Source organism: Lactuca virosa, chromosome 5, assembly GCF_052849685.1.
Source record: "Lactuca virosa cultivar CGN04683 chromosome 5, Lactuca_virosa_CGN04683_v6, whole genome shotgun sequence".
Lineage (NCBI taxonomy): Eukaryota > Viridiplantae > Streptophyta > Magnoliopsida > Asterales > Asteraceae > Lactuca > Lactuca virosa.
The window spans coordinates 292304063-292311196 of NC_136430.1; positions in this window are offsets into that span (position 1 = coordinate 292304063).

Genomic DNA, 7134 nt, shown 5'->3' on the forward strand with positions numbered 1-7134 from the left:
TAATCACCTGCACAAAATAAATTAGGTTAAATAAAACTGAATTGCTTTTAATTTTCAAATAATTACAAACGCTAACAAGTCGCAAGTCATTAAAAGATGAGCACAATTTTCCTTCTTATTATTAAGGCTTTAGTCTTTAATACAATGTAAAGAATGGTTGTACAAAAGCTACAATATGATCAACATTCCAAACCCTTGTAACTAGAACTTTCATTTTTCATCCATTCAACCTACTGTGAGAAACACTTGGTAAAGATACTAACATTGATGGATTTCAAAACAGTGGTAAAAATATTGACATATATCTAACCGTGTAAATGATCTTCAAGTGATCCCAGGGTCATAAACTCATAGCTTGGAGACGTTGATCTACATATGCACAATAACCTATCAAATTCACAAGATTTGGGTGATGTAACAGGCTAAGCATAAGAACCTCCACCAAAAATAACAACAACAAACCCTTAAACATATAGGCATGCTATAATAAATAACGACAACAACAAACCATTATTTATGTACATTACCAGCAAAAATGATGGGCTAATTGTAGCTTCAAGTATACAATCAGGTCCAAAGAACTTATTAGTCCTATTCTTTGTGTCTGATGCCCAATGATAATCGAACACCCAGTGGAGATAAAAAAAAATTATGAACACCACATAGTTTGTAACCACCAACCAGATACATGATTCTATGAGTGAAGTTGGGATGCTCAAAATCCAAGAAGGAGGTGTATAAACCCAACAAGGGTAAAAAGGTAACTCTCTACCCTTGTAGATCACTGCTTGGCTATTAAAACTGACATTTCTATGAACAAAACTTCACTAAGGCATTTAAACAAACACTTGGTGTACGTTACCAGCAACATTATATCTGTAAAGAATAATACACAGAAATTACCATAGAATTAACCTGGTATCGTTCGCAAACTTCAATCTAATGAAATTAGTATAAATATAATTTAAATTTACTTAAGGCACAACAAGAACAAATTTCAGAAGATGAAATTGAAAAGCCTCATCCTGTGACTTGATTAACCAGAAAAAAAGGATGATATAAACACATACCGCAATTCTAAATAGGATTTGAAAACCAATGCATACACGAAATCAAGGAAAATCGCACAATCATGGAAGCATTCGAAAATCAGTAAAGCTCTAAAATTGATGGAAGAACTGAAGCCAAAATCACGAATCAAAACCTGTTGTAAATCGATGGTGAATCAGCAAAACTCAAGAAACGATGGAGCCTCAGTGTTTTTAGGAAGGAGCCGGTAGTTGTTATATTTTAAGGAATGAAGTATTCACGTATCAATTTGAAACGAAGTTGATAAGCAAATAACCAAACGACACAGTTTTAAGCATCGGGTACCTAATCTTATATACCCTTAAGGGTATATTCACTTTTCCCATATATATATATATATATATATATATATATATATATATATATATATATATATATATATATATATATATATATATCGGGTACCTAATCTTATATACCCTTAAGGGTATATTCACTTTTCCCATATATATATATATATATATATATATATATATATATATATATATATATATATATATATATATATATATATATTAGCTGTGTAACCGCGCAAAGCGGCGGTATAAAATAATTTATTTCGGCATTTATTTTCATTCGTCAAAAAATTTTATTTTGATATTATTGCTAAAGTGAATGGTTCTTTTCGACAATTGTTTTCTTTTCGGATGGTGATGAAAAGTTCATTTCGTCGTATAATTTTTTTAAACGAAGAGTTTTATTTTGTCTAATTGCTAGCTTATGGTGAATAGTTTTTTTCCTAACTTTATATATTAAAAATAACATGCAATATCAATGAATAGTTTGTTTTGGAAAATAATTTCATTTTAGTTTTAAGGTTTATGGAATTAATTTTTTTCAGGTGGGTTCTCATGGAGAGTGGATAGTGAAGCAGAAAGGATGGGGGCTGAAAAACGTGACTTCTAATCATTTAGAAAAATAACAAACATACATCCAAAATCATTAGTAGATAGTAGGATTGATCAGAAAATTGAAGCATTTATCATTGTGATCAAGATAAAAATATAGAAATTAAAATTAATTTTACGGAATGATGAGAATATTGCGCTATAGATCGATAGATTCTAAACAGAAAAACAATATTAATCAAGTAAAGAACACATGAATGGATCAAATGGTGTCGAATGATTAATATCTCACACTTCAGAAGAGCTCGATGAAGAACTTCGACTGTAGAGGTGTGCTAGGGTTACAATGCAAAAGTAATTAATGAGAACAACTAAATGAAAGCTATTCATGCATGCATAATATATACGCTAACCCTAATAATAATCCACGGGTGGACAGGCCCAAACCGGGTAAACAAAATGGACTATTAACCGAGCCCAAAGACGCAACACTTAAACCCAACAATCTCCCCATTTGCGTCAATAGAGGCGAGAGATCAATTCGGTTGAGCAAGAGTAGACTTCTTCACAGTCTTGAATACATTCGGTATGATGGCCAAAAGAGTGTGACGAAATGCAATATACCACCGAAGCATGTCAGAGAAGTTCTTCTTATTTGAATCACTGTTCTGTTTACACCTGTGAGTTATATCAAGGACGTGCTCCAAACAGGTTGTGGAGAACAGGTGTTTGTCAACGAGAGCAAAAAGAAATTTTTCACCTTCGCCTCTAGTGAACATAACAGTGTGATGAATCGGATCAATCTTGCCCATCTTCATCTTGTTCAGATCACTTGGCTTCCCGATAGGCTTCACGATAGGCTTCTTTCTCAAAACGTTTGCAATCTCCTGATCCATCTTAGCAACTTCATGGATGTAGGAAGCCAACATTCTTTTAATGTGATCGAGGATTGGCTCATACTGCTGTTGATTGGTAAGCAGAATGTTGAACAGCAGAATCCAATCGTGTGGGTTCAGGTTTGGAAGATCCGCTAACGAAATCATATGAACCGAGTTATCAGAACCTCGGGTCACCCTCAATTTAACATTGATAAATTTTCCAGCAGCAGTTGGCTTCAATACCTTGACCAAGGTTATCTTCTGAGCACTCCATGTCAGGTACTGAGGTTAGGCAAATTCAAGATAATAATCGATCAGATCTTGATCAACCTGTGGGTGAGGAGAAGGGACTTCAACCGTTGAATCAAAGCTGTGGAACACGAATGCCCTACAAGTGATGGGCATGTCAAACTGAGAATCCCTCGTGTTTTCACATTCAAACGAGGCAACAGGTTCCAGCCAGTGAGTGCTAGGAGACTCAATCGCTTCTTTGATCAGTCTTTCTCGGGTCCAAATGGGAAAGAGAGCCTGCTTGCAAATCAGTGCGTCTTGAGCTTCTTTCTGCTTTTGCTCTTTCTCTTCTGCCTCTCTAGCAATCCTCAGATTTTCATTGAGCTCTTTATCCCTTTTCTTCTTCTTTAAGGCCTCAACAATTGTTTCTTCTTCCTCGTCATCTCTATTTTCCATAACACCCTTCAATTTTTCATGTCCACCAGAACCCGAAGCTACATTAACCTTCGGTTCGGTTTCAATAATGACTTTGGGTGGAATTGGAGGATTATGATTAGTTTCACCCCTTGTTGCGGAGTGACCACGAGCTCAGTAACACCCTGAATCTAACTTAAGATCTGAATAGCAGGAAGAAGTTTAGCAGTCAAGTGATTCCTGATAGTAAGGGTGAGAACAGGATCATGAGCATTAACAAGATTATTGAGACTCGAGAGAACATCCCCGACACAACTTTTAAGAACTGCCCGCTCAGTCTTAAGGGATGCGATTTCAGTCTGGGCTTGAGAAAGATGAGCTGACTGGACTTCAAGTTGAGTAGTCTTTTGAGCAAGTTCGTCCATAACCTTCTTTTCCGTGGCCAGGTCATCTTGAAGCTTATCAAGGCGAGAGTTGACCGACGTGAGAAGATAAGTGTGATCAGCTTGTAACTCAGTGCGAACAGAGTCAAATTTGGCTTTCTCTTCTTGAAGTGACTTGGAGAGAAAATCAACAGAGGCATTAACTTTTGCAGCATTGGAATCGGCATGGGCTTTGAGTGATTCCAAAAAGACCTTTGACTCATGAACAAGATCTGTGACTTCTGTTGTGGCTTTCTTGCAGGTAGATGTGGAAGCATCCACAGCCTTTGTAGATTTATCAATGGAGTCTGTATATTGCTGAAGAGCAGTATCAAGGAAAGCTTTTAAAACAACTTCGGAATAACTTATCAAGCTTATCATGAATAGCTTGTAAATGTTGCTTTGTCACCGGAGCATCATCCTCATTTTCACTTAGTAGTCGATAAGGACTATAGTAAGTGGAGTCAAATTCAAAGTCTGCACCTCCCAAAATAGGCTCAGAGTCGGTTGAAGATGAGGGTGATAGAGGTTTGGTGGTAACAGGGGTGTTAATGCCAACGGTTTGTGCCCCCGTATCAGATACGTTGACACTCACCAATGGTCCAGTGGTTGTGGTTGTTGTAGCTTGAGAAAGAATTGGTGGTGGTAGCGGAGCAGTAGTAGTAGGTTGAGAAGTGACAGGTGGTGGAATGGGAGCAACCGAGATTGGTATTGTTGTTTGTTTTGGAGAAGGAGGAGGAGTAGGAACGGGGATCTGTACCTCAGGAGTTGGAGATCGGGGAGGAGTATTTCCCCTTGGTGAGTATTCGTTCTGAACCTCTTCCTCTTCATTGGCTGGATTGTCCTCTGCATTGGAAGCAGAAGGCTTCTGTGCCTTTGGTCGGTTAGCCATATTCTTGACCTTTTTCTTTTTGGAAGCCGAAGGTGCATCAGTATCAGCCTTATGCTTTTTAGGAGATGAGGGACCTTCGTCTCAGCTTTCTTAGACTCCGGTTTCTTTCCTCTCTTGGCAGGTTTGTCAGCTACCTCCAAAGCACTCTGCATCTCAGGAGTGAGTTGGCGTGGACCCGAAGGAGGCAACTTCCTGTAATCAGCCATGACATTACTTTCACTGGAGACACATCGGCTCATTGATTCAGGAATAGAATCGATGTACATGAACTTTGTAGGGTCAGTCACAATGATTTTGACCGTGTGAAAAGTCGCAATAGAAGACCGCAGAGCACCCTCCATGACAGGAATCTGAAAAGTCTGAATAGCTCTGTGAGTGACTAATGTCCAGAAACGACCGCATGAAATCTCAGAATGTTTGGATGAGGAGTTGAGACTCTACACCAGTTGTGCCCAAATGAGTGAACCATAATCCAAATTGATGCCATTGTATAGACCATAAAGAATGGTCAGGAAACCTTTACTCGCCCCATCTTATCCTGCAACCCTTTCTGCTAACCCCTTGTAGAGAAGTGTAAGAAGACCATTCCATTGAGGTGGTAAACACGACTTCTTGAATTTCGTCACCGTCGTTAGAACGTCCGTGTATCCCATGTCATAAAGCATCGAAAACAATTGAGTCGTTGTTATGAAATCCGGTGAGATGATAGAAGCATCTGCAGCAAGCCCTAGCAATGAGCAAAATCGTGCTTTGGATACCGATGTCTTTTGATTAAATACATCGAAGAAGATCCGTTCCTTGCGTTTGTCGTATGAAGCGGTGAAATAGACTTGTGACAAAAGTGACATTGGAACTGATTCGACTTGAGTGAGAGCAATCACCAAAGGAGAATACTTGAGACACTCTACAACGTGAAGCATGTACGAATCATAGAGAAAAGGGTCTAGTTAAATGATGAGATTCTGAGTGGGTTTTATCGTAAGCAATGACGATGACACTGTTTGATCTTGGAAAGAGGATGATTTCGCCATTGTTGTAGTGAAGAAGAAGATGAACAGTTGTTTATCGCCGGTTGTTTTCAAGAGAGAGAGGTTGAAGAAGGTAAGGAGGTACAGAAGATGTGAGAATCCCCTTTTATACCGTTGCCATGAGAGAGAAAATATCCGCTGTGATGATGATACGATATCTGAAACGTCGCCTGAAAAAGCGCGATTTGACAGTTTCGTATCCCTAGATATACGTCAGCAGGCGTGGGTGTAGGAACCATTTCAAATTCACGCGCCCAATTCAAATGCTTATCCATTTACTGTCTCTTCAATTTTGAAAATACAAGCAGCCACAAACGAGACTCATTCGTTCGCTTCATGTTAAGCAACCGTCGCTCTTCCATAAGAAAGAGAACCATCATATCTTTTAGAACCGAAAGCACAAATCTGAAAAGTGTCATTAGTACCACAACTAAGAGTTTGGAAAATCATAAGGATCTTCGTGCAAGAGTGTGCCAAAGAAAAAGAAACAAAGCAAAACATTTGTGGGATTTAAGTGATGTCTCTTTAGACACGAAACTGTGGATCCCGGGCACGAATCTCTTCCTTCAAAGTCAAGAGAGACTAAGAAGTGTCTGTGTGGTTTCCCTTGAATTACGATAAAATGTTTGTAAAGAAACATTGAAAGGCATATTTTCAATTATAGGCTTCATTGGGTAGTTTATCTTCGACCGAACATCGATACTTAAAATAAGACCGAAAGTTGGATGAAGTACTTGTGAGACCGATGAGGCCTGTTGAACAAGTAGGTGTGATAAAATATGCAGTGACAGGATGTATTTAAGAAATCTCAAAAAAAAATTAAAACTGGATCTTATGGGAAGAAACGTCCTGGTGTTAGACAGTTTCATAAAGATCACGCAAAAATAAAAAAGAGATTTCGTGAGGTAACAAGTAACAGCTTGAACATTAGAGCGTTCACCGTCAATTCATTCAAGGTGTTGGATTTTGGGTTTCACTTAGCTCGTGGTAAACGAAACTAAGATCATCAACACAGAAATTGTGTAACCATAAACCTCAGTGGTAATAGCTGAGAGTCTCAAGGGTTACTTGAATGAAACGAAACTTAATGGAGAAATGTGAGAAGGTGGTGAAGGAACCGAAAGTACCTCTGCTATATAAGAATGATAAAGCAGAAAACTTTTAACTCACTGTGAGAAAAGTAAGGTAGCTCGGGACTTGAGTGATTTTAACAGCCTTATTGGGAAGAAACGATTGGTATTTATCGAATCATTAAGGCTTCACTCAGAGTCATGGAGGCTTCGGTCTACATACAACAGCATGCTTCTAGGGACTTTAAACTAGTACATAGAT